We start from the raw sequence: 24,775 nt of genomic DNA on the forward strand, positions 1-24,775 counted from the left end.
TTTTCTCTTAAGTTTTAAAAGAAAGATTCAGTCTGTCTCTCTCTATCCCCCCACACACCAAGCAGGCAAGGCTAAGAAAATGGCTGAGGGAGGAAATTCACCATTTTTCCACTCTCTCAAGGTGCCTAAATTAACTGAATTTAATTATCAGCAGTGGGAACTAAGATTCAGATGTCTCCTTCAAGCAAAGAAATTAAATATATGCTTAGACCAAAACAGAACAGCTGAAAATATGGCTGAATGGGACAATGCAAACTATTATGTGAAGTGCATGTTTTTGGAAGCTCTCTCAGAGAAACAAGCCATATTAGTGGAGGCAAAAGATACAGTGAAGGACATTTTACATAAACTAAGAACTATGTATGCAACTACACATGCAAAACAGCAACCAATTTGGTTAGCAGAGTTGAATGAAACCAAATTAAGGGATAAAAGTAAATGTAATGATCACATTATGCATCTTATGTCTTCATTTCAAAAGTTAGAACTTTCTGGAATTCCCATGTGTGATGCATTCAAAAGAGCATTTCTTTTTACCTCACTATCAAAGAAGTTTGATGTTTTTAGGTCTGTAAATGAAGCCATTGAAGGGCAATCTTTTGAACAGGCAGCATCAAAACTGAGGCAGGAATGCATAATTAATGATTCTGAGGAGAAGTGTTCTCAAAGTCAGTCAGAGAGAAATGAAACAAATTTCTTGGCAAAGAACAGAGGAAGGCGGAGCTATGGGAAAACTCCACCCAAGGGCAAGCTGATTTGCTACTCATGTGGAAAGGAGGGACATGTATCTAAATGGTGTAAGGAAACACAAAACACTCCCTCTAGCTCACCTAAGCCAATGGAACAAAAGAATTCTCCAACCAGGAAATGTATGAAGGACAATAATAAACATAAGAGCTTTCTAATGGCAGAAAAATCTTTGACTATGGTAAATAATAATTCAAATGAAAGTACTTGGATTTTGGATTTGGGGAGCACATGCCATTTAACCAATTGTAAGGATTTCTTTCAGGAAATGTGTCCAGAAGAAGGTATTCTTAATACTGCAAACGCAGGGACTGCTAAGATCCAAGCAAAAGGCATTGGATTCTTAAAATGCAAAGTGTCTAATGAAGTTAAAGAAATTCCTGTAAGTGATGTCTTGTATATTCCCCAAGCAGTTTGCAATATGCTTAGTGTATCTACATTAGATAAGAAGGGATTTGTGATTCATTTTGAAAACAGTAAGTGCACAATCTCTAAAAATGATGAAGTGTATGCTGAAGCTTTTATGCATAATGATGTTTATAAACTGAGCATTTCAGGTGAAGCCTCACATATGGCGCAAGTAAGGAAGAATGATGGTAAATGTAGTCTGGAAATCTGGCACCGCCGCCTGGGACATCGTGATTTTAAGGTGATCCAGGATCTTTACAGTAGGCAACTAGCCACAGGCATTCAGATCAGTGCAGATACTGGTAAAATGGAGAAATGCATAGACTGTGTTACTCAAAAAGGTGTGAGACCCTCATTTCCTGCATACACAGGAAATAGGAGTAATAAAGTACTGGACTTAATACACAGTGACTTATGTGGACCGTTTAATATCCCATCATTGGGAAATAACAGATTTGTGCTAATATTCTTGGATGATTTCTCTAGATATTGTGTGGCCTATTTGCTGAAAGAAAAAAGTCAAGTCACAGACATGCTGAAGAAATACGTAGCCATGGTGAGCAATAAATTTGAAAGAAAACCAAAGGTTCTTCAGACCGACAATGGTGGTGAGTTCACTTCACAAAGCATGCGCACATTTCTAGAACAAGAAGGCATTCAGCATATCACAACAGTAGCTTACACACCAGAGCAAAATTCTGTTGCAGAGAGAAAATTTAGGTCACTTGTGGAAATGACCAGATGTATGCTGTCAGATAGCAATCTCCCTAAAAGACTATGGGGGGAAGCCATTCTCACAGCAGTGTACCTACAAAACAGAATGCCAACTAAAGGCGCTGAGCGCACACCACATGAGACATGGCATGGTAGGAAGCCAAACCTGTCACACATAAGAACATTTGGAAGTACAGCATATGCTCATGTACCAAAGCAAAGAAGGCATAAGCTGGATTCCACAACAGAAAGGGGCATTTTAGTTGGCTATGCTCCAGGACACAAAGGATATAGAATTTTGAATCTGAAAACTGGCATTGTTGGCATAAGACATGTTACATATTTTGATGAAAACAAAAGGGTTGATAAAGGCTGGATTATCCCAGATGAGCCTTATCATCCAGAATATGAAACTAGAACCATAATAGACATGCCAGTGTATATAAATGCCATACCAAGGCAGATGTCTGAAAGCAACTCATCTGTATCTAACGAGGAACAGGCAGAGGAAGCAGACACAGAAAGGATCATCGCAGGAGACAGTACAGTTGGAGAAGGGGAATCAATTGCTACTACTACTATTTAACATTTCTAGAGCGCTACAAAGTGTACGCAGCGCTGTACAAACACAGAAGAAAGACAGTCCCTGCTCAAAGAGCTTACAATCTAATAGACAAAAAGTAAAGCATTTAAATTTAAAATATTTAAGCAGTCAAGCACAAGAGAACAGTCACAGAAGGACAGAAGATGTTGAAGGGTGGTCAGTGTGATTAGGTGTAACTCTGGTTGGAGTAGTGGGAGAAGGTGATAGAAGAATAGAAATGGGTGAGGTAAAGTAATGAGTGGGTTGATAGGGAGGTTATATAAGACATGTCACTCTAGGGTGGGTGGGTAGAGGGGTAGGGTGGGTAGGATTAAGTCTAAAGCAGGAGAAGGTATTCTCTGCAGCCTATCTGTGAGATGGAAAATGCTCTCTGAAGCTGCTGCTATAAGTTGTTAGTTTTCTCTCCCTGAAAGAGATCCAAGCCACACCCACGAAGTTCAAACTGTCAGTGGGGAGGGTGAGGGGAGGAAATGGCAGTGCTTGATGAAAAAGAGAGCTCAGTTTGATAGGAGATATACTATAGGATGTCATTCTGAGGCCAGGCTAAGTCTAAAGCAGGAGAAGGTATTCTCTGCAGCCTATCTGTGAGATGGAAAATGCTCTCAATTGGAGAAGGACTCTCAGATTTAGAGGATGCGGAAAGGTCAGACCAACCTGTTGTCAGACGCTCATCCAGGGAAAACAAAGGTGTTCCACCCCCAAGACTGTCTTACCTAACAAAGTCAGCAGAAGCTCAAGAGCCCTTAACATGGGATGAGATTGAGAAAATGCCAGCAGAAGAAGCTGCTGAATGGCGTAAAGCTGCACGAGAAGAAATTGATGCATTGGATAAAAATAATACTTGGATTCTTACAAAATTACCTCCTGGCAAGAAAGCTATAGGATGCAAATGGGTATTCAAGTTAAAAAGGAATGCACAAGGAAAAGTGGAAAGGTATAAAGCCAGATTAGTCGCAAAGGGATATCTTCAAAAATATGGAGAAGATTTTGATGAAGTGTTTGCACCTGTAGTGAAACACACGACAATTAGAACACTTCTGAGCATTGCAGTCTCAAAAGGCATGCAAGTCAACCACATTGATGTGAAAACAGCATTTCTTCATGGAGATATAACTGAAGACTTGTACATGGAACAGCCAACAGGTTTCATAAATACAAAACAAAGACAGCTAGTGTGTAAATTAAACAAAGGTCTTTATGGATTAAAGCAAAGTGCAAAATGTTGGAATGACAAATTGCATGAAATATTGACAAATTTAGGATTTAAGCAAGGTGAAGCAGATAAATGCTTGTACACTAGGTGCAGAAATGGACAATATGCATACATTTTAGCTTTTGTTGATGATCTGCTCATTGCAAGTGAAAGTGAGCAAGAGTACAAGGACATTGTAAAATATTTAAACCTGAATGTTGAGATAAAAGAACTTGGTAATGTGTCATACTATCTTGGTATAGAAATTGAGAAACAAAATGATGGTTCTTATCTTCTAAGCCAGAAGCAGAAAATAAATGAGCTTATTGAAAGTTTAGGTATGCAAGATGCCCAAGTTGTAAGCACTCCCATGATCACTGATTTTCTGAAGGATGAAACAGTAAGAGAACCTTTACCAGATAACATCCAATATAGATCAGCCATAGGTAAGCTTTTATATCTGACTACCACATACAGGGCTGATATAGCAAATGCAGTAGGAATTTTGAGCAGAAGGGTCAGCTCACCTACCAAATCAGATTGGACTGCAGTTAAAAGGATGGTAAGGTATTTAAAAGGTACCATTGATTGTAAATTAAAGATTTCAGCCAATAGTAATCCAAAACTAATATGTTACTGTGATTCAGATTGGGCAGGGGATCATTCTGATTATAAATCCACAAGTGGATATGTGTTTATGTATGGAAATGTACAAATTTCTTGGGCCAGTCATAAACAAAGTATTGTGAGTCTGTCTTCTACAGAAGCTGAATATGTGGCTGTATCAGAAGCATGCAGAGAACTGATGTGGATTGAAAAACTTTTGCTGGATTTTGGAATAGCTGAACAGAGACCAATCCAGTTAATGGAAGATAATCAGAGCTGCATCCGACTGTCACAGAATGACAAGGTTCAGTCACGCACCAAGCACATCGCAACGAAATACCACAACGTGCGAGAGCTGGCGAAAGAAGGGGTCATCAGTCTACACTATTGTCACACCAGTGAGATGACAGCTGACATCATGACCAAACCGTTACCCAGAGAACGTTTTGAGAATCTGCGAATAAAGCTTGGACTTTGTATGAATAAATAATTGCATGACAGTTATGCATGAGAAGGGGTTTGTTGGAATAATGTATTGTATTTTACATGCATTGCCTGTCACCAATTTTTTCTCTGTGATTACTCTGTGACCTCTGATGTAAATTGCTTAGAGAGGTCACACCCATGCAATTTCCTGTGGGGGTTAGGCACAGCACATGGAGCTCATGATCTCTCCTAAGCTGAGAGAATCTATGGTGTGAGCATCCATTACCATCTAAGCACATGGAAAGAGCTGACAATCCAAATGTATAGTATTATGTATATATAAGCCTGTCTGAATATAATCTAACTACAAACTGTGAGTAAACAGATGTTTTGTTACTTCAACTTTAAAGTGACTCAGCAGTGAATTATTCTGGGGTGTATGAGAGAGATGAAGAAAAGAAATTAACATTTCTAAAGCTGAAGCTGTGTGTATAAAAATCTGCTAATTATTTACTACAAATAATCCAACAACCAGAAGCTCCAAGAACATGATAGTAAATATCATTCAACTATCTATAATACTGAATAAAGTGAAACACGGGTAAAGTGACCTGCCTAAAACTGCAGAGTCAGTGGTAGGCACAGGAATTAAGAACTTCTCTAAACAGTCCTCTGAATGAACAGGATAAATTGGACTGCAGATTCTAAATTTGATTCTCTGCATTGTCAGTTCAACATAATGAAACCTTGTGTATAGAACAATAATAACTCAAAGTACAGCAGGAGCACTGCAATCCAGAATGTGCTCTGTGGGGTAAATCCTCAAAAACTCCCAGCATGCTCTCAGCCTGCCCACTTTCATTACACCAGCAAAGGAAACCAATGGACTCAGTTCTAGAATTTTCAGCCTAATAAATGTAGGTGATGTGTTCTGATATAGAAGAGTCTGTTTTGCATATTCACCCCCAGGAGACATTTCACAAATGCTGGGAGGATTTATAAATGTTTCTTTTTACTCTTTATGGTTTATTAATCTGCAACTGCTAGTCAGAAACGATGAAGATATTACAGACTCAGCTCTTCTGGATCCTTCTCCTCTGGGTTAAAGGTAAGAATATACATTTTCTCTTCATCCAGCATAAACATATTACTCAGGAAAATAACTAATTTTCAAACATAATGTAGATGGTTTAAATAAGCAATCCCCTGCTTCTAGGCACTGTTATGCTATTCTTTGGATTCTACTCTCTTTTAAAACTTTGAGCTGTATTCATGTACAGTAGGAGTTAATCTAAGCTTTATATTTGAGACACTGGAGGACAAGATTACTTGCCCAAGGTCACAAAGATTTGTAGAGACAGGATTTGAACCCTGGCTTCCCTGCCTACTGTTCTAACCACCAGGCTACTCCTCCTTTTAAATTTTGTTATATTTCATTGTATTTATCCTCTCTTTATTCAGATTCCAGTGAACAGCCTGTGATGACTCAGTCTCCAGAATCCTTATGAATGTCTGTGGGGGACACAGTCACCATCAGCTGTAAAGCCAGTCAAAGTGTTAACAGCTATATAGCCTGGTACCAACAGAAACCTAGATAGGCTCCCAAGCTTCTAATCTATGCTTCCATCCATGCCTCTGGGATTCCAGGGCGATTCAGTGGCAGTGGATCTGGGACTGATTTCACTTTCAGAATCAGTGGAGTTCAAGCTGAGGATGCTGCAAATTATTACTGTCAGCAGGGTAATAACTTCCCTATACCAACCCTCCTGCCTTAGATTAAAAAAAACATCTCTTTACAACTCACAAATATATCTACACAGTACCATAAGATACATTAACTTAGGAACACAGTTCAAGGGTCCTGTCATAGTTCAGGAAAGGTAAGCCTTGAACTCCAGCCGAGTTGCCAATACTTGGTCAACCTGAGTGTTAACCAGGCCCCAACTGCCAACAGGTAAGACATCCACAGTAGGCACAGGACTATGCACAGTAGGCAACCAGAGTCTGGGTTAACAAAAACAGAAATCCAGGCTGGAACTGAAGGGTTGGCAAGGCCTAAAGGCAAGGCAAAAATTGAGGCAAAAGCTGGAACCATGGCAGGAACTGAGGCAAGGCTGGAATCGAGGCAGGAACTGAGAAAAGGCTAGAATTAAGGAAGCAGGAACACACACTGGGAACTACTAAGCAATCCATTGCAAAGGCACTGAAGGAGAGCCCCAGCCTTCCTAAAATATCCCCAAGCCCCACCCAGACCTGTGTCATCATCCACAAGCGAACCGACAGTTTCCTGCCACTGGCCCTTTAAAACCTCGTGCAGGCCTAGGAAGGATGTTAGCATGGCAGGAAGGCATGCAGCAGCCACAGGGCCCAACCACTTTGACCCTTCCCTGGGAGAGGTAAATCAGCTCAAGTCACAGCGGTGGCGGTTACAATGCTCCCTCCTCAAAGGGCCCTTCTTCTCAGGAGCAACGAAACAAGACAGTAGCTAGCAGCTTCCCTCAAGCTGTCCTCAGACCTGTTGATTTTCCTGGAATCAGGGGGGTCCTGGACCATGCTTCCAAGGTCCGGATCTTCAGGCATGGTACATTATATAGGAGGTTGAGCAAGTTCCTTAGGAAAATATCTAGCCATGTAGTCAGCCATGGCCTGGGTCTTGGAAGTTGAGAGTGAGTAAGTTTTACCCTGAAGAAGCCTCCCTCCCAGTAGGTGATCCATGGCATCCCTATTCTCCTGACGAGGAGGACATGTCTCTGCTTGCTGCTCAAGGCATAGCTCAACCTGAACCTCACTGGTTTGGGGTGAATCATCAAGAATACTAGTAATGGCTAGGGTAACAGCAGATATCACGGAGTCTAAACAACGTTGATGACAGGTATCACTCCAGGCAGTAATTTTGCCTCTCACCCAGTCTATTGTTGGATTTTGTTTCTGAAGCCATGGTAAGCCCAAGACGATTGTCTTCACAGATGTCTGGAGGACATAAAGGATGATGGCCTTACTGTGGGTATAGTTTGGAGTATAAATTTTTAATTAAATTTATTCAAGTACCCCAAGAAAATATGTGAAAAATCTTTGCCCGATTAAGCATGAGGCAGAGGAGGTTCACCTGTTTCGGTTGTGAATAAACTATAGCCCAGAAAGGATAACTGACTTGCCAGAGATTTACAGTAGTTCAGTGGTAGGAAGTGGAATTAAAATGGGAACTCTATAACTGAGTGACCGCATTTACTCACCCCTATCCCTTTTACACATAAACTTATACCCCCAGAAATTCAAAGGCTTTTAACCGTCCAGGATCAGCACTTGGCTGGTTAAATGCCACATAGCCGGCTATCTGCTGATATTCAGCAGGACAAGGCCGGACATGTCCCAGTGAATATTGCCAGTTAACAGCCAATACAACTGACTATCCATCGATTTTCTGGGCATCATCGCTTAACTTTAGCTGAATATCGGCTTGGCAGGTCAAAGTCAAGCCAACCAAAAGTAAACTGGATATTCAATACCGGTCACCGGAAATGGCCAGACATTGAATATCCTGCTTTACTGCCAACTGCAGGAGTTAGCCCAGCCAGCTCTAGCAATCTAAATATTGGCTTCATAGAATACTAGCACTCACATTTCTCAATATACTCATGAGCACAAGTATTAGCAGGGAATCTACGAGCTATTCTGAAAGACTGTGTGTAAGTGGCATAGCGTTTAAATGAGAAGCAGACCTTAAGAGAAAATAGTCTTTATTAACTCTTTAAAACTCCCAGGTGTTAAACAACGTTGCCGAACACCGCCATGCCTCACCAGACGGCTATGTCAGGGGCAAGAAAACCAGCTGGTGAAAAGTCTCAGGTTGCACCAAAACTGATAATACCAGTTCCTCGGCTAGGATAAACTGGACAGCATTTTTATATAACTGAATCTCTGCACAGTATAAGTACTTCATAACGTGAGGATGGTATATATAAGAATAACAGTAACACAAAGCTTGGCAATTATAGAACCAGAGGATGCAACAATCACAAGGAGCATTCTGAATTGGGTACGCCAGAAAATATTTATTCACGTAAGAACCAACACGGGCTGTGTTTCGGCAGATGGCTGTGTCAGGAGTCGTGAATGTTATGGAAAAGGAACTTACTGTCCCTTTTCTTATTTCTTCCCAAGACAAACAGCAGCATAGGAGCTCACCATTCAAAATTATTGGGGTTGCTAACCCCCCCCCCCCCCCCCCCAAGAAAGGAAATTACTTCTTCCTGGACATAGTGAAAGAGGTTGTTCAATATTGGGGGTGCTCAAGTACCCGCAGCACCTACTGAGCTGTCTCCTATGAACAGCAGTAAACCATGATGGTGTGGCTGGAAGGCTGGCCTGCTCTCCCCGGCCAGGTCACAAAGTACTTTGCTCCAACTTCCAGCTCATGCACTTCAGGGTTGGCCACGTTCCACCTTGGCATTGGCAACAACAGTTTGCCTAGCGTTCCAGCAGTGCCGTTGTGATTTACTGCTGTTTGTCTTGGGAAGAAAATAACAAGGACAGTGAGTCCTTTTTCCACAACATTTACGACCCCTGACACAGGCATCTGCCAAAATATAGCCCATGTTGGGACTTATGTGAGAACATATTTTCTGGCACACCCAGTTTAGAAGGCTCCATGTGCTTGTTATTTCCTCTTCTCTCTGTACACTTTGGATTCCCTCTTGGTTTTTCACCAATTTATAGAACCAGCCACACAGAATGCAGGTGATGTGTTTCTGGTATAGAAGTGTCTATTTTGCATATTTACACTCAAGAGACATTTCACAAATGCTGGGGGGATTTATACATGTTTCCTTTTACTCTTTAGTGTCTATTAATCAGCAACTGGACAGGAAGGATGAAGATATCACAGACCCAGCTCATCTGGATCTTGTTCCTCTGGATAAAGGGTAAGAATAAAACTTTAATAGTGGATTTAAAACTGACAAGCGAAATGAATTTAGAAACATACTTCTGTTATCTGAAAAATGTATTAACGGGTAATTCTTTGTTCATAAACATTTCATGAAGTAATTGGTTTAAACCTGTTCCCTCATGATTAAATAATATGCCCATGTATGTATTCTTTTTCTTTCTTTTAAGATTCCAGTGGAGAGATTGTGATGACTCAGTCTCCAGAATCCTTAGCAGTGTCTATAGGGGACACAGTCACCATCAATTGTAAAGCCAGTTTCAGTGTGCAGGGTAGCTACAAGTACCTGGCCTGGTACCAGCAGAAACCTGGACAGGCTCCAAAGCTTCTGATGTATGATGCTTCCACCCGTGCCTCTGGGATTCCAGGGCGGTTCAGTGGCAGTGGATCTGGGACTGACTACACTTTCACAATCAGTGGAGTTCAAGCTGAGGATGCTGCAGATTATTATTGTGAGCAGCATAGGAGCACCCCTTTCACACAGTGATACAGACTAGAGAGCTGCACGGGAACGGGGTTCGCGGGAATCTCGCAGAACCTGCGGGATTCCCGCGGGGATGGAGGCAGTTCCCGCGGGGTTCCCGCGGGGATGGAAGCAGTTCTGCAATCTTCTCGTAGAAGTGTAAGCTGCACCTGCACCAGCCTCTCATCTACCGAATACCAATTTCTTTGAGTGCTGTCTTCTCCTCCTCTTCTTCTTCCTTGCTTTTAACAGCACAAATGTGGAAAGTCTTCCATTAAGGAGGTGGTAGAGTCACAAATGATGATGGAATTCAAAAAGGCGTGGGATGAATACAGAGGATCTCTACTTAGAAAATGGAAGTTATATAAAACCTAACCTTAAATGGCTGCATGTGTGTGGATGTGTCAAGTGACGCTTAGATGGCGACTCTGGCTGTGATGAACTAGGACTGATACCTGGCAGACTTGTATGGTCTGTGTCTCATACATGGCAATCTGGTTTAGGATGGGCTGGAAAGGGCTTAGACAGCGACTTCAGTGGCTGGAACATGAGGACAGTGCTGGACAGACTTTTATGGTCTGTGTCCCACAAATGAGAAGACGAATAGACTGGAGTGGGCTTCAACGGCAACTCTAGTAGTTGGAACATAAGGATAGGGCCAGATAGACTTCTGTGGTCTTTGTTCCAGAAACACGAAAGAAAGACCATAATCAAGTATATAATATCACACTCGTTGATTTAATGATGAATTGATCATGAGTGTGACTATTGGCAGAGTGGATGGACCGTTCAGGTCTATTTGCTGTCACTTACTATGTTACTATTAATCCTCTTTGCTACCAGGCTGGTGCACAGACCTCAGCTCTGACACAGGCACAAGAATCAGATGTCACCTGACCTACTGGCGCGTGCATGTGGCGACCTCTCAGCACACAGTGCAAGTGAATCGGAGACAGGTCTTACATGTGCGCACCAGAGTGTTCCAACTTCCGTTCCTTCCTTGCCTACAGTGCTGTGGTTCAAATCCAGAGAGAGACTAAGGGAGCTGACTGGAATTTTCCTTTATGTACCATTAAATTCTTATGGGGATGGGTGGGGATGGGTTAAATTCTTGCGGGGACGGGTTGGGATGGGTTAAATGTTTGCGGGGATGGGTGGGGATGGGTAAGATTCTGGTGGGGACGGGTAAGATTCCAACAGGGACGGGCGGGGATGGGTAAGATTTCTGTCCCCGTGCAACTCTCTAATACAGACCCATACAAAAACTCTGCTCTTTTTAGCTGTTGCAGCTGCTCTTTTGTTTCCACCTACAGCACAAAGATAAGACCTTGTATAATGAGATGATCTCTGAATTAAGTAAACATATTTGTTCAGAGTAAAAGCAATATCATCAGTACTGAATGAAGGATATTTTGGCTTTGGCATAGCAAGATCATGGATACTACATCACATCTAATTTATAGAATGTCTCATTAGAGATAGATGTATGTATATGTTTACGTAATATTGTTCCCATGATCTCATTATGAAAGAGGGCACTGGGCAGCAGGCAAACTTCAAGATCTTTAGGGTGCAGCCCTGCAAAATACTCTTTAAACTTAAGATATTTAAATTCTTTACTGAAACAAAACTCTTTATCAATAGAAACTACATGACAAAAGTGCTCCAACTTGCTGAATCATCCATAGCCTCTATTCAGGGGCGAACTGACAGTGACCTGGGCCCCCAAGCAGTGAGGGTGATCTGCCCCCCCACTGCCGCTCCAAACCCTCCTCCCATACACCATAGTGCCCCAAGCCTCAGTTGGCCCTTCCCGGCCCTACCTTGAAGGGCCCTGGTGGTCTAGTGGCTTCTTCAGGGGCAGGAAAGAACCCCACTCTTTCCTGCCCTCTACCACTGTTCTGCTTTGTGCTGCCATGTTTTCTAAATGGTGGCCAAGACTTCCTGCAGTAGTCTCGTAAGTCTTGACAGTCTTGTGAGACAGCCGTATGGAATCTTGGCAGCCATTTTTTAAACATGGTGGCACCAGACAGAATAGTGGCAGCGGGCAGTAAAGAGTGTTTTTCTAACCTGCCCCCCCCCCTCTCCACGCAGAGGCCACTAGACCACAGGGCCCTTCAAGGTAGGACCGGGGGGGGGGGGGGGTTGTAGTGTGTGGAGGCGGCAGGTAACTGGGCAAAGCCACTGGGCCCCCTAGAGCCTCTGGGCCCTCAGGCACTGCCCGGTTGCCCAATGGTCAGTCCGCCCCTGCCTCTATTCATTCATCCAATAGCTCAATTTGCCAAAATAGTGCATGTAAATTCTAATTAATGTCAATTAGTGTTAATATCCTATGATCTGTGCAGATTAGCTAGTTAACCAATTAGGTTATGCACATTATTATAGAATACACCTCGATGTCCACGCAGAAATTTTGCGTGATTAATAGAATCCAGGGGAAAGTGCATTAACTTTCCTCATGATAGTGTAAATCTGAGAAAAGTAGTAAAACCAGGGCAGAATATTGGTGAAAAAAAAGACAAAACAAAACATTAGCATGCCAGCTCTGCATCATTGGGTCACTACATTAACATCTTTGGATTCCACTCCAGCCAGTGGCATAGCCAGACTGCCAATTTTGGATGGGCCTGAACCCAAAGTGGGTGGGCACAAAATTTTCTCTCTACCCCACCCCCCAGCAAAATTTAGTCACACTCAGATGCATTTGTCACACAGGGTAAAGTGCTGCTTTTCAGTGCATCCGATTTCAGACAATTTATTTAATAGCCTAATCCTTTTCAGTGAGCTTTCAGAGGCCAAAACCTCCTGCCTCAGGTCAGTATAATGCTGTTACGATATCCTCTCCTGACCTAAGGAAGGAAGTATTGGTCTCTGAAACTTTATTAACATCATATTACTTTATCCTAAATTAAAAATAAAATTATTTTCTTTACCTTTGTTGTATAACCATTTACTTTTTCTCATTGTGTTGCTCCCAGTCTCTAGATTCTGCTTTCCTTCGTTTTCGCTTAACTCTTCTGCCAGGGTTTCCTGGCCATTTGTCATTTTTCTCTCGTTTTTCTTTGCTTTCTTCAATATTTTTCTGCCTCTCTCTGTGTCCAGATTTAATTCATTCTTACTATCCATTCTTTAATTTCCTTCATCTACTTATGGCTTTTCATCTTTTTCTCAACCTTGTTCTCCCCATGCCCCTTCCTCTTATTCTCCAATCTTTCACTACTCCCCCTTTCCATGCAGCAGCTCTCCTCTTTCTCTCCCCATCCTTCCAGTGTCTCCCCTCTCTCTCCCCATCCTTCCAATAGTCTCCCCTCTTTCTTTCTGCATCCTTCCATCGTGTCACCTTTCTCCCTTCCCTTCCATCCAGCGTCTTCCCTCTTTCTCTCCCCATCCTTATACCCATCTACCCTCTCTCCTGATCCTTCCATCTATTGTCTCTCTCCCTCCTTCTAACCAGTGTCTATCTCTCTACCCTTTTCTGTTCAGTGTCCCTTCTCTCTCCACATCCTTCCAGTCTCTCCCCTTTTTCTCTGCATCCTTTCATCCATCTCCCCTCTTTCTCTGCCATCCTTCCATCTGTTTTCCCTCTTTCTCTGCCATCCTCCCATCCATCTCCCCTCTTTCTCTGCCATCCTTTCATCTGTTTTCCCTCTTTCTCTGCCATCGTTCCATCTGTTTTCCCTCTTTCTCTGCCATCCTCCCATCTGTTTTCCCTCTTTCTCTCCCCATCCTTCCATCTGTTTTCCCTCTTTCTCTGCCATCCTCCCATCTGTTTTCCCTCTTTCTCTCCCATCCTCCGTTTTCCCTCTTTCTCTGCCATCCTCGCATCTGTTTTCCCTCTTCCTCTCCCCATCCTTCCATTTTCCCTCTTTCTCTGCCATCCTCCCATCCATCTCCCCTCTTTCTCTGCCATCCTTCCATCTGTTTTCCCTCTTTCTCTGCCATCGTTCCATCTGTTTTCCCTCTTTCTCTCCCCATCCTTCCTTTTTCCCTCTTTCTCTTCCCATCCTTCCGTTTTCCCTCTTTCTCTGCCATCCTCCCATCTGTTTTCCCTCTTTCTCTCCCCATCCTCCGTTTTCCCTCTTTCTCTGCCATCCTCCCATCTGTTTTCCCTCTTTCTCTGCCATCGTTCCATCTGTTTTCCCTCTTTCTCTGCCATCCTCCCATCTGTTTTCCCTCTTTCTCTCCCCATCCTTCCATCTGTTTTCCCTCTTTCTCTGCCATCCTCCCATCTGTTTTCCCTCTTTCTCTCCCCATCCTCCGTTTTCCCTCTTTCTCTGCCATCCTCCCATCTGTTTTCCCTCTTTCTCTCCCCATCCTTCCATCTGTTTTCCCTCTTTCTCTCCCCATCCTTCCATCTGTTTTCCCTCTTTCTCTGCCATCCTCCCATCTGTTTTCCCTCTTTCTCTCCCCCATCCTCCGTTTTCCCTCTTTCTCTGCCATCCTCCCATCTGTTTTCCCTCTTTCTCTCCCATCCTTCCATCTGTTTTCCCTCTTTCTCTGCCATCCTCCCATCTGTTTTCCCTCTTTCTCTCCCCATCCTCCGTTTTCCCTCTTTCTCTGCCATCCTCGCATCTGTTTTCCCTCTTCCTCTCCCCATCCTTCCATTTTCCCTCTTTCTCTGCCATCCTCCCATCCATCTCCCCTCTTTCTCTGCCATCCTTCCATCTGTTTCCCTCTTTCTCTGCCATCGTTCCATCTGTTTTCCCTCTTTCTCTCCCCATCCTTCCTTTTTCCCTCTTTCTCTTCCCATCCTTCCGTTTTCCCTCTTTCTCTGCCATCCTCCCATCTGTTTTCCCTCTTTCTCTCCCCATCCTCCGTTTCCCTCTTTCTCTGCCATCCTCCCATCTGTTTTCCCTCTTTCTCTCCCCATCCTTCCATTTTCCCTCTTTCTCTGCCATCCTTCCATCCATTTTCCCTCTCCCGATTCAGGCCCACCAGCCCCAGCTCCCATTGCTGGCCACTGCTGCTTTTCCTGATGAGCAGCAGGGCCAGCGCTACAAAAAGAAGAAGCGCTCAGCTGACTGAGCTGAGCGCCAACGCTAATGACGACTTGACGAGAAAATGTTTTTTAAAAAACGCGGCACCGCAGGGAGCCTCGAAGCATTGGCTGCTGGCTCTGCAGGCTCCTCCCGTCTCTTACGTCACTGCCCCTGCTTCGCTCCAGGGCAGTGACGTAAGAGACTGGCGGAGCCTGCAGAGCCAGCAGCCAATGCTTCGAGGCTGCCTGCGGTGCCGCGTTTTTTAAAAAACATTTTTTCTCGTTGAGTCGTCGTTTGCGTTGGCGCTCAGCTCAGTCAGCTGAGTTCTTCTTCTTTTTGTAGCGCCGGCCCTGCTGCTCATCAGGAAAAGCAGCAGTGGCCGGCAATGGGAGCTGGGGCTGGCGCGGGCCTGAAGGAAAAGTGGGTGGGTGTCCAGAGCTGAAATTGGGTGGGCCCAGGCCCACCCGTAGCTATGCCCCTGACTCCAGCACACACAAAAAAGGTGAGCAAAGAGGCACAAGGCTGGCCATAGAGTGTTGGCTATGCAGATTGTGTGTAGTGCTGTAGAAACAGAATCATAATAAAAACAGTCCCTTCTCCATAGAGACTTCTAGTATAAATGAATCAAAGTGTTTTTGGGTGGGTGAGGGGTTGATGCTGGAAATGTTCCTGGAAGCAGAGGGGGTGGGGGGAGTTAGTTGATGACTCAAAGAGATCTAGCTGAAACAGCAGCAGTGGCAGGGAGGAACAGAGAGGATGGCCTTCACTCCAAAGAAGTCCAATAGTCAAACTGAAGGCGTATTAGTTTAAGAAGAGAGGTCCAACAGCTGCATCTTCCAATGTAAATGTGAACGAGCAATTTTCTGCTTACATGTCCACAGAGGGGATAAGGAAGATAGAGGAAGTGCATGTATATGTCACTGAAATGACTAGTTATCTGCCAAGATGTGAGTGGAGGAGTAGCCTAGTGGTTAGTGCAGTGGATATTGATCCCTGGGAACTGGTTTTGATTCCCACTGCAGCTCCTTGTGATGCTGAGCAAAACAGTTAACCCTCCATTGCCCCATCAGGCTTATTTTCGAAAGAGGACGCCCATCTTTCGACACAAATTGGAAGATGGGCATCCTTTTCACAAGGTCGCCCAAATTGGCATAATCAAAAGCCGATTTTGGGCATCCCCAACTGCTTTCCGTCGTGGGGACGACCAAAGTTCACAGGGGCTTGTTGGAGGCGTACTGATGGCGGGACTTGGGTGTGCCTAACACATGGGCATCCTCGACCGATAATGGAAAAAATGGGCACTTGGATGACTTTACCTGGTCCTGTTTTTCTTATGACCAAGCCACAAAAAGGTGCCCGAACTGACCAGATGACCACCGAAGGGAATTGGGGATGACCTCCCCATACTCCCTGGTCACTAACCCCTTCCCACCCTCAAAAGAATCTTTCAAAATCTTTTGTGCCAGCCTCTATGCCAGCCTCAAATGTCATACTCAGGTCCATCGCGGCAATATGCAGGTCCCTGGAGCAGTTTTAGTGGGTGCAGTGCACTTCAGGCAGGCGGACCCAGGCCCATCCCCCCTACCTGTTACACTTGTGGTAGTAAATGTGAGACCTCCAAAACCCACCAGAAACCCACTGTACCTACATCTAGGTGCCCCCCTTCACCCGTAAGGGCTATGGTAATGGTGTACAGTGGTGGGTAGTGGGGTTTTTTTTTTGGGGGGGGGGGGTTGGGGGGCTCAGCACACAAGGTAAGGGAGCTATGTACCTGGGAGCAATTTCTAAAGTCCACTGCAGTGCCCCCTAGGGTGCCCGGTTGGTGTCATGGCATGTCAGGGGGACCAGTGCACTATGAATGCTGGTTCCTCCCATGACCAAATGACTTGGTTTTGGTCGTTTCTGAGATGGGCGTCCTTGCTTTCCATTATCACCGAAAATCAGAAACGACCAAGTCTAGGGATAACCATCTCTAAGGACAACCTTAATGTCAAGATGTGGGCGTCCCTGACCGTATTATCAAAATGAAAGATGGGCGCCCTTCTTGTTTCGAAAATACGGGTTTCCCCGCCCCCTCGTCGGGACATTTTGCGAGGATGTCCTCAACAAAACTTGGGTATCCCTTTCCATTATGCCCCTCCATATATACTATGTAAATAGCTTTCAATATAGTAGGCAAAAACACACACACAGAAATGCAGTATATCACGTCCCATCCCCCCCCCCCCCCCCCCTTAACCGGCTGGTTAAGCAACAGTGAATATCAGCTGGTTTCTGTTTATTTGGGTACTTTGTACAATGTTAAAATTAATAAAAATAAAGATTAAAAAAATGTCATAGCTGAAGAAGTACTTGATAATGTTATTCATAGCATGTTGTGATGAAGAGGTATGAAATGATATTGCTGGGGGCCAAGCAGCCTGTTACTTTTCACCTTCTGCTATAGCCTCAGCAACAGTAGCATAAAAGCTGCAGCAGCAACAGCACCAGGAGTTCTCAAAGAATCAGAGAGGAAGTCATGCAAAATATTTCAAATGTGGAGACATTTTGAAAGCACTTGAAGAACTGCATGCTTTCAGATGGCCACTAGTACAGAAAAGCTCATTGACCATCTTTCCAACAAAGGCATGCTGCATCATTTGTAGAGATATCACTCTTGAGCTCCATTCAGTGAGTGTGCTGATAATACTAGGCTGAGGGATCCATCCTGTACTGCAAGTAGAAATGACAGGAAAGCAACACAAAAGAGGAAATCTGTATCCTGAGCGGAGACCCCAGAATCTTCTTTCACTGAGGTATCAAGTATGCAGGCTTATGGGGTGGTATTTGGCATCGCTGTCCCTAGGTAAATAGCAGGCAGTTGGAATAACAGAAGAGTCTCTCAATATATTGCAGAGAAAATATCAAACATTTTATTGAATAAATCACGACCTTCATAGAGCACTAAAAAAAACTGCATTGCATTATTCAATTGCAAACTATATCTCGTGCACTTCTGCATTTCAATTCACAAAGCGATGATGGTTTATCGGTATTTAAAGCCAGGCAGCACTTTAAAAACCATGTGCTGGAACCAAAGCACTGAGAGTTGGCAATGTTTAAAGCCGAACGACAATTTAGAAGCTTCAATGTTGGTAACAACAGGACCTGTTTCACCTATAATTCGGCTTCCTCAGGGTCTAATTATAAACAGACAACCAATCTACAAAAGAACATAGTAACTGTTAGCTAATAGAGACAAAAATACCTATATCTTCACCTAGTAGGAATTAAATTTTAACCCTTACTCTGCGGTTGATGTGTATGCGGTAGAGATTCACTTACATCTCACCAAGATGCTGCTAATTGTCAGATGCTAACTTTTTGGTGTTATGTGATTAAAATGAGGACCGATGTCCCATACGTCACAGTCCTCACATTAATCACATAACAAACTACCACATAAAATGTAAAAAGCAACTATATGTGCTTAAGAGGCACCATAAAGCTGTGGAGGAGTGGCCTAGTGGTTAGCTTGGTGGACTTTGGTCCTGGGGAACTGGGTTTGATTCCCACTGCAGGCATAAGCAGCTCCTTGTGACTCTGGGCAAGTTACTTAACCCTCCATTGCCCCAGGTACCTGTATATAATATGTAAGCTGTATTGAACCTGCTATGAATGGGAAAGTGTGGGGTAAATATATATATATATATATTAAAAATACTCATCATACCAAATATTGCTTACTTATTGAATCTGGGGTCACATCGCCATCTAATGTTCAAATACAGATATAGTCATCACAGAAACATTACCCATTCCACTTCGTGATTTAAGCCCACAGGTTGCAATGATTTAAGTCTGTATATCCACTTGGCTTCACGTCTTTCTAACCTTTGTAATCTGTTGCCACCCTGATACCATGGCCATTCAATATCTATCACAAAGCATCTTATACTACTATCATGTCTTATCATTATCACGTTGCCAAAGATTCTTCTGTAACACTAAACGCCTATTTTCTTATATATTTCCACTATTCATGATTATTATAAGCCCATTGAGCCTGCAAAGAGGTGGGAAAATAGGGATACAAATGCAATAAATAATAAATCACTGAACTAATGATTGTTGTCCATACAGTGTTCAACAAAGGGTACTATAATATGGCTCAATTTTAGATTAGATTTGTGCTGCAATAAACGTTGCTTCAAACTGCGGTTTGTCATTCCTACATATAATTTCTGGCAGGGGTAAACAATTACATAAATAACATATTCACTTTTACAGTTTTGAAAAATGATGCAAATTATATACTCTACCATCTACAGGATTCTTAAATTCCATAATTTGCATCATAATGTCACATAATGAACATTGCATACTGTCAGCTGGTCCCCCTTCCACAGACCAGCCCAATACTGCTTAGCTTCTATGGATTCAACATTACTGGAAGGCTTCCACCATGGTGCTGGCCTCATGCCACACGCTCTGGTTCTGGTGCTCTTCTCAAATGGCTGCTACCCTTCACTATCTTTATCACAGATTTTTACCAAGAAGGCACAGCAATTTCAATGCTTCTTATAGGTTAAAGGGTTTTATTTTGCTTAATCTTTAGTTACACAGTTCACAACTCTCATTGATTCCCCTTCTCTTTACATAGTCCAGCTCACCTTGCTAGGAAGGTTCAATGAGTGTCTAGCTTCTTCTAACACAGCTTTAACTCCTCAGCAGTTTGTCAGTTCCATTAGCTTCACACCATTAGTACAGTTTCTCACACAGTCTCAGGTCATACAATAGGATAATTTCATTTCTTCCCTGTAACATTCTCCCTCATAACACTCCCTTCTGATCCCTCAGGTGATTCAATAGGTTAACATCCTCCACAGGCTTCTTCCCCACTGCATCAACCTTCTCTCCATGGTCTTAAACAGTTTGGGTATTGTAGCAGACAGAAAACCTTTTACTTTACCCACCTGGGATCCGTGCTAGAGCTGAGGTCTCCATACACTCCTCCCCTGCACCTCAGTTGCTTCCATTTTATCATACTCCATAGCCTCCTCCACCCAGGATTCCCCAAGCTGCTCCTCACCACCCTGATCAGAGATCATTTCGCAATCACCTTCCCCGCCCTTCAACTCCTGCCAGTCTTGCCTAGGGCATGATTGATCCTGGGAATGGTAGTTCCTTCCCTTATTCAATATTTTAACTGGTCTCTTGACCACTAGGGGGTGAATCTAATGTGTACTAGGAACCTGAGAGTGAAACTTTCTCTTCCTTAAGAACACCTCCTTCTCAAATCCCTGCCCCAGCACTCTTTCGATTGGATTTCTCCCAGACCCCTTACATACCCCCCTGCTTAAGCGATTGCTTAATACAGCATCAGACATACCAAAAGAACGTACTACAAAACCATAATAGGACCAGACTACAAGGATACACACAAACTCTTTTCACTCGTAAACAATCTCCTAAACACCACACGAGTCACCTCAAACAGCACAGATACCCCATCAGCAGCCAACCTAGCGAAGTATTTCAATGAAAAAATTACAAAGCTCCGACGCATGATACCAAGTAAGACCATTGAATATTCAAGTATCCTTGAATGCCTAGACCCAACACCCGGGGAATACCCATGGACCAACTTTGACCTAATTTCAGTAGATGAACTCACACACTGGCTTAAAAAATATGCCAAATCTCAGTGCAAACTTGACATTTGCCCCACCAGCCTAATAAGAGCTGCACCCAAACAATTTAAAAAAGACCTCACAAACCAAGTAAACTATAGACTCCTACATGGTCTCTTCCCCACAGAAAATGGAAACATACTACTCACGCCGCTGCCAAAAGATGCCAAGAAAAGCACAATGGACTTAACCAACTACCGACCAGTCGCCTCTATCCCACTCACTACAAAATTGATGGAAGGCATAGTGACGAAGCAGCTCACGGACTACCTGACCAAACACTCAATTCTACACGAATCACAGTCAGGATTCTGATCAAATCATAGCACCGAAACCTACTAGTGTCTGCAATGAACTCCTTTAAAAAAACAATTGCAATTGGCAAGAACATACTCATATTACAATTCGACTTGTCCAGTGCCTTCGACATGGTGGATCATGAAATACTAATACACATTCTAGAATACTTTGGAATTGGAGGCCCAGTTCTCAAATGGTTCAAAGGATTCCTCACCACTAGATCCTACCAAGTTATAACGAATACTGCCAGATCACCACCCTGGACACCGGAATGTGGAGTCCCTCAAGGATCCCCCCTTTCACCTACAATCTTCAACCTAATGATGACACCACTACCAAACTCTTGGCCAATCAAAACCTTAACCCTTACATATATGCCGATGATGTCATAATCTACATCCCGTTTAAGAAGGACTTAAACGAAATAACCAACAAAATCAACCAGAGCTTCCAGATCATGCACTCATGGGCGGACTCATTCCGGCTAAAGCTCAATGCTGAAAAAACACAATGCCTAGTTCTCACCTCCCAATACAATGCAAACAATTATTCCACTATAACCACACCTTACTGCACACTGCCTATATCAGAAAACCTGAAAATTCTTGGAGTCACTTTTGATCGAAACCTCACACTCGATACCCACGTGAAGAACACAACGAAAAAAATGTTCCAATCAATGTGGAAACTCAAAAGAATTAAACCTTATTTCCCAAGAAATATCTTTCGCACCCTAGTGCAGTCACTAGTTATAAGCCACTTGGACTACTGCAACGCCTTGTACGCAGGCTGTAAAGAACAGACCATTAAAAAACTCCAGACAACCCAAAACACGGCAGCTAGGCTCATCTTTGGAAAACCTAAATATGAAAGTGCGAAGCCCCTAAGAGAGAAACTGCATTGGCTTCTGCTCAAGGAACGAATTGAATTCAAGATTTGCACAACCGTGCACAAAATCATTCACGTAGATGCCCCACTCTATATGCTAACCCTAGTGGACCTACCACCCAGAAACGCCAAAAGATCGGCCCGCAAATTCCTAAACCTGAATTTCCCCAGCTGCAAAAGAGTGAAGTACAAACAAGCTTATGCGACGACTTTTGCATACAAAAGCAAACAGTTTTGGAATGCGCTACCCAAAACCCTGAAAACCATGAACAATCTAACCAGCTTCCGCAAAGCTCTGAAAACACACCTCTTTAACAAAGCCTACAATAATCACCCTCAATGATACAATTCATCCCCCAAATCACCCAAACACACCTAAAACATTTCTCATACAACCTACCCAACATCAGCCCATCTATCACTCTCTTACCTCAGCTTATGATCAACTGTATTTAAATCATGTACTGACTCTATCATAACCTTACTCTGTAAGCCACATTGAGCCTGCAAAAAGGTGGGATAATGTGGGGTACAAATGCAATAAATAAATAAATAAATAAATTGCTAGTGTCCTCCACCTCCTCACTAGCAATCCGAGATAAAACATCAGCATTAGTTAGTAATCTCCCTGCCCTATGCTCTACCGAAACCTGTAGGGCTGCAGAGCTAGGTACCAACGTGTGAGACAAGCGTTGCTGTTTTTCATGTGCCCCAAACATTTTAAGGGGGCATGGTCAGTCACCAAAGTAAAGGGGCAGCCATCCAAATAAAAATGGCATATCTGGATAGCCCACTTTATGGCCAAGCACACCCGCTCTATCGTGGAGTACCACGTTTCATGAGGCAATAGCTTGCGGCTCAGAGACTGTAGGTAGGATCCAGCCAGTGCCAAGATAGGAGCAGAGGCCTGGAACAGAAATGGAGGAATTCATTTAGAGGCAGTTTCTGTGCTGTAGAAGTGAAGTACATGCATGGAAGTACCTCTCCCCCAAAAATGCCCCATTTCTATAAGAGAAGAGTTCCAACACTTACTCACGGTAATACAATGATTAAAGAATTATATCATTCAAAGTGTGTTCGCTCTCATATTCTCTCCTTACCACAGAAACGCAGAAAGCACACACACACAATGCAAGCATGTCCACACACCATAACAATACAAAACATGACCACACACACACATGCATTATTGTGGAAGAGTTTGAAAGAATTCCATGAGCCATGCTCTGCATCCTTTCCCCCACATGTTTGATTATAATAACCTATGGCACATCATACTAAAAGCAGCCATACATCTTTGGCTTCTAAATGCAGGTGATGTGTTTCTGATATAGAAGAGTCTGTTTTGCATATTCACACCCAGGAGACATTTCACTAATGCTCAGAGGATTTATAAATGTTTCATATTACTGTTTATGGTTTAATAATCAGCAACTGACAATCCTGAAAGAATGAAGATATCACAAATTCAGCTAATCTGGATCCTGCTCCTCTGGGTTAAAGGTGAGAATGTTAAACAAGTTTACCTTGCAAGACAATAATAATAATAATAATAATAAAAAGATTCTCTTTATCCAGCATATTCTCATAAAGTAGCTAACTTTAAACTTTTTCATATCTAACCAATAAATAATACATCTGTGTACATATTAATTTTTTTTCATCCAGATTCCAGTGGACAGAAAATAATGACTCAGTCCCCTGAATTCTTATCACATTCAGTGGGGGAAAGAGTCTCCATCAGCTGTAAAGCCAGTGAAAGTGTGGACAGCTATGTATACTGGTACCAACAGAAACCTGGACAGGCTCCTAAGCTTCTTATCCATAGTGCATTCATCCGTGTTCAGTGGAAGTGGATCTGGGACTGATTTCACTTTCTCAATCAGTGGAGTTCAAGCTGACGATGCTGCAGATTATTACTGTCAGCAGGGTTATATCCCTCTCTCGCAGTGATACAGACCTGTACAAAAACATCCCTGCTCTTTTTAGTTTTTGCAGCTGTTCTTCTATGATGTCATTTGGCACCAAGACAGGTCAGAACTTGTCCCATAATGGATCCTCATCACCGATCATTTATTGATTTAAAAATAAATATATAAATAAAGGACAGTCAGGGCTGGATTAAGGATTTTTGACCATGACACTGAAACGTACCAAACAAATAAATGTCTCTTTCTTTCTTGCATCTTATGCCCTCAATGGAGTTGTTACAGCATCATGTTTGATTAACTGTCTTCCCCAAGGAACACCACAGGGTTCAAGTCCAGTTCAAGTCATGTGGTGCCTTTGGTGATTTGCAACCAGTTCACTGTCAGAACCATTTCCCTGCTGACCTGTGCCCTTTCTGAACTTGATTCCTTTTTCTTATTGCTACAGGAAAGCAAAGTGGAAATTGTTGCAAGTCCATTGGAACTTTTAAATTTGGAGTCACCAAACAATTTTATTTAGTCATTTTATTTTTTATTATTTTAGTTTTCTTGTTAATATGAGATGTAAAACAAGCAACAAACAGGAAATTATGAAAGTCTAGATCAAAGAGAATACAGAGAGTTCAACAAAACATAAACCATCAAGCAACAGGAATTCAATCCCCTAATACCTTGGATATATTAGCCAAAATATAAGTAGGGAATGTAGTTGAGTGGATTTTATATATCGTGCCTAAAGTTCTGTGTCAATCCAAGCAGATTCTATAACAACATGCACAACTTAACTGGCTTAACAAGCTGATCAATGATTTCAACAGCACTTAAGAAAGCAATAATGTGCAGTAATTGGCAATAATTAGAATTTACGTGCATAACTGGCTAAGCGATTTCTGTAATGCACAG

General features: G+C 42.9%; 1 long non-coding RNA gene across 1 annotated transcript; it reads left to right on the forward strand.

Moving 5' to 3' along the window:
• The first annotated feature begins 9,981 nt into the window (after window positions 1-9,981).
• On the forward strand, window positions 9,982-23,883 carry LOC115461317. The gene is made up of 3 exons (XR_003940687.1): window positions 9,982-10,019; window positions 12,266-12,272; window positions 23,798-23,883. It is a non-coding gene; the product is annotated as an uncharacterized LOC115461317 (long non-coding RNA).
• Window positions 23,884-24,775: the final 892 nt, after the last annotated feature.

Source organism: Microcaecilia unicolor, chromosome 2, assembly GCF_901765095.1.
Source record: "Microcaecilia unicolor chromosome 2, aMicUni1.1, whole genome shotgun sequence".
Lineage (NCBI taxonomy): Eukaryota > Metazoa > Chordata > Amphibia > Gymnophiona > Siphonopidae > Microcaecilia > Microcaecilia unicolor.